At 47.1% G+C, this 12,820-nt stretch overlaps 1 protein-coding gene across 1 annotated transcript in view; it reads right to left on the bottom strand.

The window, feature by feature from the left end:
• Positions 1-5,721: 5,721 nt before the first annotated feature.
• The window catches only part of LSP1 (lymphocyte specific protein 1), a 51,305-nt gene continuing 44,206 nt past the window's right edge, over positions 5,722-12,820 (bottom strand). Inside the window, exon 11 of the mRNA XM_080617920.1 lies at positions 5,722-7,032. The gene's annotated coding sequence lies outside the window, so the exon portion shown is untranslated. The remainder of the gene's footprint in view (positions 7,033-12,820) is intronic.

Below are 12,820 nucleotides of genomic sequence, written 5' to 3' on the forward strand. Positions count from 1 at the left end.
TCAGCATCAGATGCAGACATAACCCAGCCTTGTATGTCATTCATACAGTGTGTGCTGCAAATAAACTCGTTAGGCTGGTGTGGTTTTGGTGGTGACAGCAGCAGAGCAGGGTACAACATGTTCTTGGGCATTTTTAAATCCTGTTGAAATTTTCTTATTCATAATGGTTTATTCTAAGTTTCCAGTTGGTTTGGCTCTGGTTGTGATTATCTGGGCTTTTTTTCTGCAGCAACATTTTCAGTGTTGGAGACACATAAAGTCACTAGCGCTGCTAAAAGACAATGGCAGTTTCGAGATGTTGAAGTCATCAGACAGAGGAATTAATTGCATTAGGGTATTTGCATGAAGGATGGAGCACCTACCCCCCAATCCTTCCATAGGTTGGCATTTTCCAAGCCCTGAAGAGCCTGGCATGATCCCAAATCATGCCACCCTCTGCCGGAGAAAGAGCTCTCCATTTGCAGGAGAAAGCAAATAGAGAGCTCACCTCCCAGTACAAACCCAAAAATAACAGCATCTGCATCCCTTCCATGAGAAGTGGCCTCATCAGATGGGCCACAACTCTGACGGATGTGGGAAAAGCTTTGCTACCTTGATCCACAGAGTGACTCAAAGTCAGATTAGAGATACATTAGCACACAGGGTCAGTAAGACATGAGGCTTAGCAGGACAGTCCTGGGAAAGAAGCAAGAATTTGCCTTCAGATTTGGCTTTCTGGCACAGCTCACCAGTACTTCAAAAGCCAGATGGAACAGAACAGTCCAAGCTTAACCCAGGTGTAAAGCTGCCTCGTAGACTTCCAAAGAAACTGCTCTCGCATGCTCCCATCTCCCTGCAAGCGTGTTTAACCTACCAGCTGCCTTGGCACCCACACTACAAAGGCTCCTGAAAGGCTGTGAAAAAGCAAAGCCCAAACTGGGATGACAGCTGGAAAAGGGGATGAAACACCCCAGGGCTAAGCGGTGATACATAACTGCCTGGCATTTGGGCAGCTCACACATTCAGCCAGGGCAAAGGCAGGTACTGAGGCCATGCCTTACCAGCTCACTTCAGCAGCCTCAGCCCTGATCTTCAAGTCAAACCGCACACGAGCCCCCAACCAAATTCACCAAACCAATCAACTCCAAACCCCCTCTTGCTCCCAGCACAGCATTTGCCATGCTGGCACCCTGCACTTACAGCACATCCCTCACCGAGAACCACCAGAGACAGAGCCAGAATTTGCACTCTTCCTCTCTGGGGACAGTAACAACCAAAGCACAGCTCCAAATTTGCATTTTGCAACCCTGACTTTTGCAAAAACAGCAATTCTGACCAGCAAACTTGAAAAGCCTCCAACTGGTTTCATTGCCTGGAGCGCGTCTGCTAAAATATCTGTCCTGGCAACATCACCATTATCTGCCCTTCACCTCTCCGGTACTTCAGATGCCGAACTTTGCAGGGCCAACACTGGGAGCATGCAGTGGTGTTAATCGATAGCCCTTCTTCACACTAATTTTAGGTGATGGAGTTTTTTCATGCTTTCAAAAGAATTAGTTTCGTTAGCTTTTGAGAAACCTCTTGTACCTACTGGCTACTGTAAATACTCTTTTTCCATCTAATGCTTTGAACTTACCTACAGGGCTCTAAAAATCACATGAAAACAGCACCCAATATGATCTCCAAAGAGCAATGACCTGTTAATCTTGTTAACCGAACTGAGTAACACGATGTACCCAACATGCAAGTGATTGCAGATGGAAACAAAGTACACATCAGTAAGTACTGAATTTCATCTTTCTTCAGTTAATATTGATTCCTGATTTTTGTGGTAGACTGTTGCTGCATCACTTAGTTATTTACTTTGGGAGATGTGCTTGCTCCATTTGCTTTAGACATCTAAGGCACAATCACTATGGGATTCAGAAGATCCTCCTTGGACACCCTAGATCTAGCCTAGATGTGTCTCTGAAGATAAGAAATCAGGCTGGACCATTCAAGACACAGCCTGTGTCTCATCCTCAGGCTATTTACACCTAAATGGATGACAGTCTGACAGAGAGGACAAAGCGTGAACAGCAGGATGGGGGCCAGGACCCTATCAGAGCTGCTGTTTTGGGCTGTCCCCAAAGGAGGTGGGTGAGGCAGGAGATCAGCCAAGGGGCTCACAGCAGCCACACAGCCTCTCCACAACCTTGGGGAAGGACTACCTACCCAACAAAGCACCTCTGATTCATTAATTACACTTGCAGTTTGCTGCTTTCATGTTTTAAAGTGCTTGCTCATATTAATCCCAACGATATTTCCCCCATACTTTGTTTCAACCTCCCCCCATTCTTCCTATCATTCTCAGAAGCCCTCAGCCCATGACACATTTTTCCTATTTATTTGAAGGATGAAAAGTATGCGTCTTTAGCATTGTTAAACCACTATTACTTAGAGTTATCCTGAAGAGATTAAACACCTTTCTAAAACTGTCATCTAAATCAAATTGTTCCACTGCAACAAGTACCCTCAGGGGAAACAAATGCAAAAATCACATGGAAATGCTTGTGGTCTCTCTATTTATCATTATCAGGGTCCTTGCAATGGGTCCACTGTTTCGGAAGCAAATGCTGGCTCCCATTGCACTTCTTGTCACTGTCAGATCCATTCTTTACCTGCTTTAAAATATATATAAATATACAAGCTTGTACACTACACCGCATTAGGGAAGGCGTGTTGAGCTGGCAAGAGTTACCAACAGACTAACCTCAGAGCCGTGTTCAGCAGCACATCAGCTGCCACCTCATTATTTATAGCCACCCAGCTCTTTGCGCTTGTTTATTTTCCTTCCCTAAGGTGGTGGTGGCAGGAGGGGAAGCTCTGACATCCAGCCCCAGGTGTCTCCGAGTCTGACCTTTCCCGCAAACAGCAGGAACTGCAGACACATTGCAAGGAACAAAGTTACTTGGGAACTCCAGGCTCTTGTGTACACCACCTCAGTGGAGACCCAGTGCCGAGCTGCAAGCAAGGGTTGAGCAGAGATCTGTTAATTAGGCAGTGTATACGTGTAAGGATGGCCATACAAGTGAGCCTATAATTATTTTATATCCAGAAAAAGAACCAGATGAAGTCTAGCCCCTAGTCTCAAAGCAGAACAAATGCTATGTTAAGACATAACATCCAAAACAAGCTTGAGGTTTGCATCAGCTAAGCTTTCCCCAAGTTCAAACAATTCTAGTTTATGGTCTGCAGGAAACAGGCATTGCAATGGTCATGGACCATGTTTTTTCAATCCCATCTCATATATGCTCGTGTAGAATCATCTGTCAAACTTTGCTGGAAAAAAAGCAGCCCTGAAACCTGGTACAGAATACAAGCACAGCACATCTCATGACTGCTGTAGCTTACACAGGTTTAAAACTAGGTGCTGTACAAAAGGGCGTCCCCTTCTGCACAATCTAAACAAACAGGACAGTGAAGGAGAAACTGGAAAGAGGCAACACCGTGAGGTATGCCTCAAGGTCAGAGCGCTGACAGCCCACACAGGGGCTCCACCCCTTTCTTTGGGCACCCCTGACCTGCGAAGGGGATGGTAATCTGGGATAGGATGACAGCACAGAAAACAGAGATAGGCAGCCAACAGATACAAGGGCCAAGAAAGCATTACTCCTCTCCACCAGGCTTTGAGGATAAACTTAATCCTGCAAGAAAGACTCACTTAATGCCTCAATTTGTCCTTCCTACACTCACAATAAAACAGTCCCCGGAAAAGATAGAGCTAAGGTATCATAACAAAAGCCTAAGAGATGCCAATGCTGAAAAAAATACAGTATGAATGTAGGAAAGATACGGAGCAGTCAGCTACTCAATAAAACCAGACCAGTAATTGTTATAGACAGAACACCCTGCTCTGCTTTACTCACAAGAGCAAGATGAGTCCCAGAGCACTCTTCACATCCCTAGGAGTGTGGAGGTCCCATCAAACATAGAGATGCACAGGAGAGCTGGAAGCAGACTGACTTTGCAAAGACAGCAGCATAACTTCACCACCACACACTGTGGTTTCTCCTCAGTGAATTCACCAGCAGGAACTTCTCATTTCAGCAAGAGATGAGCAGACGCATTTCACAGATACATTGAGACGTTTTCTTCTGACATGATCAGTGAAATCAGCCACAATGCCCAGTGCTTGCTGCTGAAGGGAGAAATGAGCTTTCATCCCCAATTACCATTACTCAAGATGCACATCCAGAACACCTGGGCTGCAGCATCCCTTTTGGTGGGTGTCTTTCACCATTGCGGTAACCACACTGCCGCTCCCACCACTGAATGCACACCATGTTGCTTTATGAGAAACAGCAAACCATACAGTTAATTTAACTGTGGAAAAACTTCCTCTGGCGAGAAACAGGTACCTCGTAGAGAGCTACACACATGTACTCCAAAGCAGGTCTTTCCCTGGTTCCTCAGCACCAGGCTGGTGGAGCACTCTGGCCTCCCAAGAGACCTTCCACATAACCTGCTCACTTCTGCGCAGGGACCAGAACCTGAGTTACGCAGTTGTTTCTGTTGAAACCACATCTAGGTCCAAGTGGGATTTAAGTGAGGAAAATATGCCCTGAAAAGTAACCCTCCTCAGAAAGGGAATCCCACACAAGCAGCCTTTGGGGCTCTTTCTGCACTCTCCAAGCTGGCAGGCACAGGAATAGTAATAGGTCAAATTTCTGGCCATCCTTTCCATCAGCAAACTACAGAATAGAGTTGCAAACAAATTGGTGCAACTAGTTTGCATGCATGCAAGGGCACAGTAGCACTGCTTCCGCATCAAGCCAGGACATCTCTGTATACCCCATTAGTATGCCTCACTTGAAAATCCCAGCATGGCAGAGGAAGGGCTGAAAGGGGGAACAGCTGAAAGGAGGAAGATGGGGCCAGATGGTGTCCACACTCCTCAGTGCTCTCTGAGGAACACAGTCCTTGAATTCTTACCTCCAGGACCTGAGGCAGAGGATGAAGAGGACAAGGGTACCAATAAAAAAAGATGACAGTAAAAAGTGGTATCTGAGAACTTCACTCTTCCTAACAGTTTAAGTGTAGGTAAGGGCAGAACAAACTATTTTCTGTCTCTGCACCATAGAAATGTTATTACTTACAAGGTCACCTGCATGGAAAGGTTTCTCCATTAGATGGTTCCAAATGGGATAGCCAGCTCATTAGAGTGCTGGGTTCCTGTACAGACAACTATATTGATCTCATCTAAATGGTATAAGCAGGCTATAGAGGATTTTTTAATTTATTTTTTAGCAGTTAACATTGCCAGTGCTTTTTGGTTGAATCTTGTGATGTTCTCAGGTCCATTAGCTGAGGAGCTAAGCTCTGTGCTTCGTTTATCTGATCACTCCATGGGTAGTGTTCTGCATGCTGCTCCATCTCTCACCCAAACACCACTCATCCCCATTTTATAGTCAGTTACCCCCAGTAACAATGAAGAATGCAGCAAGACGACAAGGGTCTCCTAAATGGGACAGGCAGACACCCCCTTTCCTGCATATGTTAAGCTCCTTTTCTTCTTGTCACTCAGTCTGATGTTTCTTCTCCTCCACTTTCCACTCAAGCAGAGCTTGCAAGGTCTTGGAAAACAGCTTTGCTGCAGGAACTCCTATATCAATAAACTCCTCACAGTTGCCATCATTACAACATCTTCCTCAAATTTTATTAAATGCTTACAAAAAGAAAAAAGAAACCAATCCAGGATGCAGTAAATGGAAGCAGAAAGCACACTGACGCAGGAGAGAGAGAAGTTGCCCTCCCTCCAGGAGAGCAGAAACAAGTTGCAAAATTATGTTGACATGAGAAAAGGGTAGGAATAAGAATATAAAGAGGGGATGGAGGCATGCTAACACCATGACATATGAAGACATGGGAGAGTTCAGAAACAGCTCTGTGAGCTGATTTACAGACCTCAGGCCCAAGACCAGAGCAATACTCTTTAGGGGCTTAGTTTCCCCATGTTCACAGCAAGCTCTGACCTCCCTAAACAGCTCACTCGGATGCCCTTTCACTGAGGCAGCTTTCAGTGTAGGAACAGCCGCTGTTTCCCAGTTATCCTGTCCTCCTTCAGGAGCACTGAGGGTGGATTGTCAACATGCCCACCACCACTGACATTCAGAAAAAGTGTTTCAATCACTGGCACTGGAGCCTGCAGGTTAGGAACAAACAAATCTCTTTCACAGAGAAAGGAGGTAATACCAGCAGCCAGCACTCCTTACCTGGGAAAGGAGACTTCCAATCCATGTTAGGGAGAGGAAGGCAGCAGCTATTTGAAACAAAGCTGCTATTGACACTGTCGAGACTGAAAAGTGACAGGAGCATTTTGGCATGGGTATGTAACTGTGATTAAAGGATGATCTGGGAAACAGACTAAAAAACAGGACTATGTTGAATGTGATTTGATGTACACAGAATCCAGTACATGGAAATCCCTCAAAGCAGACGTAGAGGGACAGAGGTTGCATTGTAAACAGGGGAAGACTTTACCCACAGCTGGCACCAACACAGTGACAAGTGGTCCTCGTGCTCTGGATATGCCCACTGCCTTCCTTCCAAACACTGATTCTTTTGCCAGGTTTCTGTTGAGCAACATCTCTCCCACCACCAACCACCAAGAACCACAAAGGCAGAAGCTCTTCATCACATAGCAAAAGCCCTGACAGCTCAACAGATCCCCCTCTTCCAATACTTGGATGGAAGAGAGGGAGCAGAGCACAGCCTCCCATATCCATAGCAGAGCCAGACTGAAGAAAGAAAAAAAAAAAAAAAGGAAAAAAAGGAAAAATAAAAAAATGCCAGAGTCACATTGAAAGTTATAACAGGGGTAGGTTTTTCCAGCTGATCTAGTTCCTTCCATCCATCCGGAGGCAGCATGGGGTATTACTCATACCCTGAGAGCAGCCAGGCTGTACCAAAGTAGGCTGGCATCAGGCTGAAGAGAAACATCCTTCAGTTATCTTCTATGGAGCAGAGGAAATAGTGGCATTGAGAGTTGCATCGAGCCAGGACCAAGCTTAGCTGCAAGACAAGAAATCAACAGGTTTATTCATACCATTTGGCCTGCCACCACCATACCCTGGGTATGGGTATGTACAGAGGCTGTATCTTGGCAGCAATTACAGGTAGTTTTGTCCCACCCATTTAACAGAGCCCTGTGAAACATCCCATAAAGCTTCAGCACTGCAGGACAGCCAACCATGCCACGTGCCCATGGCAGAGCAGGTGCTGAGGGCTGTGCACCCGGCAGAGGTCACAGCTGCCCAGGCAGAGGGAGGAACATGCTCCCACCCAGCCATCTCCTCCCAAGAAGGAGGAGATGAGCAGGTTTCCTTCCAAGCCTGACAAAGCCACTGAAATGGAGAGCATGCTCCTGCAGCCCCCGGCAGCCATAGCTCACTGTTTGGGACCATCTGCAGCAGTATCGGGTTCCCGCAGCTCTCCATCTGCTCCATGCACAACAGCTGGTGCAGCCGAGGGACTCCATGTGAAAATGACTTTTCCATCACATGAGAAATGACTCCTCCATGCTGACACCCTCCTCACCATTCGTGCTTTAGGGTTGATGCAGAGAGAGCGGAGTTCAGAACAGTTGGGCTCCAAAGGTGAATTACCTCCCCTCCCCTCCACCCACAGGCATTCAACCAGTAGCAGGGAAGCTTAACCCTTTGAAAGCTTCTTGACTCAGCTTTTAGCTCAATTTCCTTCCAGCTTATCACAAACACACCCAAGTTCCCACTCAATTTCCCCTGGATTTTCAGCTCTGGCCTTTCCAATGGCAATAAAGCAAGTCTGTCTGTCCCTTTGCTTTTGCTTCACTATGCAGCAAGAGTGAAGATGCTCACAAGTCCTGCTCATTGCAGAATTTCTCCTGAGCACAAAGCTCTGAAGGAGACTCATCAAACAAAGCCAAGCATGACACAGAAGGCAAATAAATTAAAAGCTGATCTCCTTTTTCTGTCTCTTAGCATCTCTCTGCCTCACTAATCAAACACACAGATGCCAGCACAGTCATATGCCATGGAAGTTACCATCCACAAGGTCTCCAGGGCCACAGAACAGCAGGTTTCAAGCAAGATGAGATGCTGAGCAAAAGTGATTAAGAGCACTATTGTAAGGCACCAGAAATCTGAGGCTGTAGGGCATAAGGCAGCCTTGAACTTTGGAAACAGAGGGAAACCTTGCCTAGTGCATGCAGATTATATCTAAACTTCTTACTCCAAGAACACCCATGCCCTCCTCAGTAGCATCTGGCAGTCTGCAGCAAATCCCAGGCAAAATCCTGCTATGATCTATACAGGAAGCTGCCTTTTTGTGGGGTACAGCAGTCCATAGAAAACACTCTAACAGGTCACCAATATTTGGGAAGTTTGCTATCCTGCCTTTTTAGTATTCCCAACACAAGCCTGATGCAGATCAACCTTGTAATTCTGGTTTACTGGTGCTGCTAGACCACAGCTCATCTTGTAGGACAGGCTGTCCACGGACCACATTAAACAGGAGCAGATGAAACCAGTCCACAATCAATCCTAACTGATGTATGTACTAGCTCACCTTACAGCAGATAAAAAAATCACACAAGCGATTACCAATTCCTATACAATCCGAACCACAGCAGTGATGCACAAAAGCAAGCATGCACCTCTCCAACTGAGGCATTTTGACTTTCTGACCCAGAAGAACCTAGAATATCCACAAGGCTAGGGAGGAGAACAGGTATATGATAAAGGAATGGGCTCTCAGCCTTTATTTCAGAACAGTGCAGACTTGTTTTTAAGAGTAGCTCCTGGAATAGAGCAAGTCCTAATCCCAGCCTTGTGCCTAAGGCACGATGCTGATAAGCCACTGGGAATGCCCAACAGTTGTCACCCCCAACTGGCATAAATCCCCTCTGAGCCCCCTCACCAAAACAACAGGAGGATTCTTATGCCTGTAGCCAAAATAAATCCTAGAATCACAAAATAGTTTGTGTTGGAAAGGACCTTTAAAGGTCATCTGGTCCAACTCTCCTGTAATGAGCAGGGACATCTTCAACTAGATGTGGTTGCTCAGAGCCCCATCCAGACTGACCTTGAATGTCTCCAGGGACAGGGCTTCTACAGTCTCCCTGGACAACCTGTTGGAGTGTCTCACCACCCTCATTGTAAAGAATTTCTTCCTTATATCCAATGTGAATCCACCCTCTTTCAATTTAAAACCATTACCCCTTGTCCTATCACAACAGGCCCTACTAAAATGTCTGTCCCAAATTTCTCATACGAAAACTATAAGAAAAGTTTTAAGTACTGAAAGGCTGCAATAAGGTCTCCCTGGAGCCTTCTCTTGTCCAGGCTGAACAACCCCAGCTCTCTCAGCCTCTCCTCGTAGTAGAGGTGCTCCATCCCTCTGATCATTTTTGTGGCCCTCCTCTGGACCTGCTCCAACAGGTCTGTGTCTTCCCTGTACTTCAGAAATCAGTTGGTAGAAGTGCACCACTTGCTAGAAACTTCCTATGTCCGGCCCATCACAGCCTATGCTATGGATCACAGCTCGTCCACCATGGTGAAACCTTCATCTTGAAGGCTTTGTGCCCCAAATGCCACCTCTTCAGCACTTTCATTTGCTGCTGCATTTATTGGAGTTGGTTTGGTTTTTTTGGGGGGTGGTGATTTTGGGGAGTTTTTGGTTGTTTGGAGTTTTGTTGTTGTTTAATAGCAGTCATCTTTCCATGCTCATCCACAGTTTTGTCAGATACACCAACTGCTTGTTCAGTACACATCAGCTTCCCAGCCCAGTGCTGACAGCAGCACTGCAAACCCAAAAGCAGCACTGAGCAGTCAAGAACAAAAAGCTGTTCTGCACTTTTGAGTTATATTCTGGATAGTTTTCTGCAGAGCAGGTATGCTACACACCCACACTAACCAGAGCAGGTTGGGAGCCACCAGGAAACAAGCAGAGCCAATAGTACCTCTGGGCAACCCAGACATCATCCCACCTCCTCTTCCTTGTTTTGGGATGCTCAGTTGCATCCAGCATAGGGGACTAAGGGGCTCAGTGATATATGCCTAGTTTCACAGCAAAAGTCAGCAACTCTGTGCTGAGCGAGAACCAGGGTAGAGTCAGATTTTCTTCTGTAGGCTGCCAAAGAATCATTGCAGGTCAGAGGCTGAGTGTTTGGCGCTCCCCAGCCTTGTTCAGGAAGAGAAAGAGGAGAAGAGGGACTAGTTTCACCTTCCTATCCCCAGCACAGACCCTTAGCTCCACTATGCAGGTAATCTGACTGGCGCTCACCAGAAAGAATTTGGTGGCAAGTTAGCAACAGAGAGCAGTTGTCCCCAGGAGCAGCACAGTGTTGTCTAAAGGTTGTCCAGCTGCAGTTGCCACTGGGGATGAGACCCGACTCAGACCACAACCCATTTCTGTTTCACTGAAGAATGAGTGATACAGGCAGGATAGGGGCAATGCTCCTCAATGGAAAGGGAAAACTAGGTTTTAAATTGAGAGCAGGAGGAGAAGATTGCCACTGTGCTTGGTGCAACAAGGAAATTACAGTCAGAGTTAGTTTTGTGACAAAGCACTAACTCACCAGATAAACACAGCTTTTTAAAGCCCTGCATTTCACAGGGATGTCTTTATGCCGGCTGTAATTGATCAAGGCCAGTGTTGACTTTGATTCAAATGACACATGTAGTTTATGACTTATGTTGTACATTACATTGTATCAGAATATTAATAATGGGAATTTTGAAAGCCATGAAGTGGTATCAATTTATGCCTCTGGAGAATGTTTTAAAGCTTCAGAATTTTAGACCTGCTCTGTTTCTCTTGACAGTTCCTTCTAAATTGCATTAGGAGTTCGCAAGACAAATGTCCAGGGTTCCAAGGAGCTCTCACTGGATTTTGCTCTAACACCAGGAGAGAGAAGGCTACAGATTCAGTAATACTGCTTCCCTCACTACATCTGTACATCTATATTCCACACTACCCTCAAGACTGGATGAGGGTTCCTTGGGAGATTAAGGAAACCAAGATGGATGCTTTTCTTCCACAATTCTGACTCTATACTCATAGCTTTTGGAGAGAGGAAAATGAGGCCTTATGTATGAATATTTCAGATCTAGCCCAGCACTAAGCCCATGTCAACTCTCAGATTTTTGTTTTCTTTCAGGAGATGCCAATGCTGATAACAGTATCATCCTCCATCCAGCCTACTCCCATTCACCACCACCACCACTTTTCTCCCCCTCCCACTCTACCAAAGCCCAGTAAGGATAACCTGCAGCTCCAACGGCTGCTGAAGAAGGCAGCCAAGAAGAACGCTATCCGAGCTTCGGAGCAAGCCAAGTCCTTTCGGTCCAGCCTCTCGCCCGTGAATGAGGCCAGCTCTGACCTGGAACACAATGAGAGCGCTCCCCCAGCAGAGACCCTCGAAACCACCATGCCTGCCTCCACCAGCCTCCCAGCCCGACTCTCCATCAAGCCCATCATTCACCGCGTCCCCTCCCCTTTCCGAAAGAGCAAGCCTTTCACACTGAAGGTCACTGAGCAGAGGCGCATTGCCGAACACCTCATGCTCACAAACTCCCCAGCCATGCCCCTGCTACACAAGCCAGGAGCTCCTGAGACTCCACAACAGCCTGAAGGCACGGACACCCACCTTCCCTCTCTACAGGACCCTCCGATATCTATTCGCTCCCAGCCTCCTCCTACCAGCACACCCAGCAAAGAAAGGGCACCAGAGGTTACCTACATCACCAAGGTACACACTTATTTCCACAGTGTCAAGCCACCCAGAGCTAAGACAGCCACATCAAATCAGACCCAAGGAACCACCAGCCACGAAGACAAAAGGCCTTCTTCACCAGCACCTGAAACAAGCTGCTCTCAACCATACCCAGGGCAGATACCCACCCTGCTCAATGACAGCACGGCCACGTCTACTGCACTGGAGCCTCCCCTCCTTTCTGCTTCAGAGGCAGAGCCTCCTAAGCAAGCTCCTAGGCCTGCTCTCACTGAAGATTCCATCAAGGCCCCTTCACCCAAGCCCAGCATTGCCAGTGGTCACACTGATAAGCCTATGACCCACGAAAGCGACACTGAAATGTCTGGATCAGAGACAGCACCCAAATCACCCAAGCAAGACCAGGACACCCAAAAAGCATCGACACCCAGCGCTCCCTGCATGCAAGCACACCCAGCAACAGAGACCCCAGAACAAGCTGACAGTACCAGTGCCACCTCCACAGACACCAAAGCAGAACATGTCAGTCAACCTCAGTTGACCCCCGGCTTGCCAAACACCAGCCCTCCCCTCAAAGCTGAACCAACACTATCACCAATAGAAGAAGCAAGACTTCCCGGAGCCAGTGCCAGTGGCTGGCATCGCCTCAGGAAGCACTTAATGGTGCAGCCAGAAGCACCCAGCTTCCCAGAGTCTGAGCCAGAAAAGTCGGGACAGGAGGAAGGGAGCAAGAAGGAGGAGAGCAGCTCTCAAGCAATCATACAAGACTGCAGGCTGTTTAAATCGAAGGCCACAAGGATGTGGGATGCTATTTTATACCAGATGACAGTCAACAAGGAGAGGAAGCAGCAAGCAGAAGAGAAGAAGCTGCGAAAGGAGGAAAGCTTATTTCTTCCCCGTCGCTTACCCATCCTTCTACACAAGCCACGTTTTGATGCCCGAAAACTGAGGGAACTGGCTACCAAACCCATGACAAAGATCACCACCGCTTTCGAGGTGAGCCGGTTTAGACCCAGAGCAGCTGAAGAGCACATCGAGAGCTTTAACAGAACAGCATCAGGATGGTCAGCCAACTGAAGCCAGGCTGCT

The sequence above is a fragment of the Psittacula echo genome (assembly GCF_963264785.1).
Source record: "Psittacula echo genome assembly, chromosome: 5".
Classification (NCBI taxonomy): domain Eukaryota; kingdom Metazoa; phylum Chordata; class Aves; order Psittaciformes; family Psittacidae; genus Psittacula; species Psittacula echo.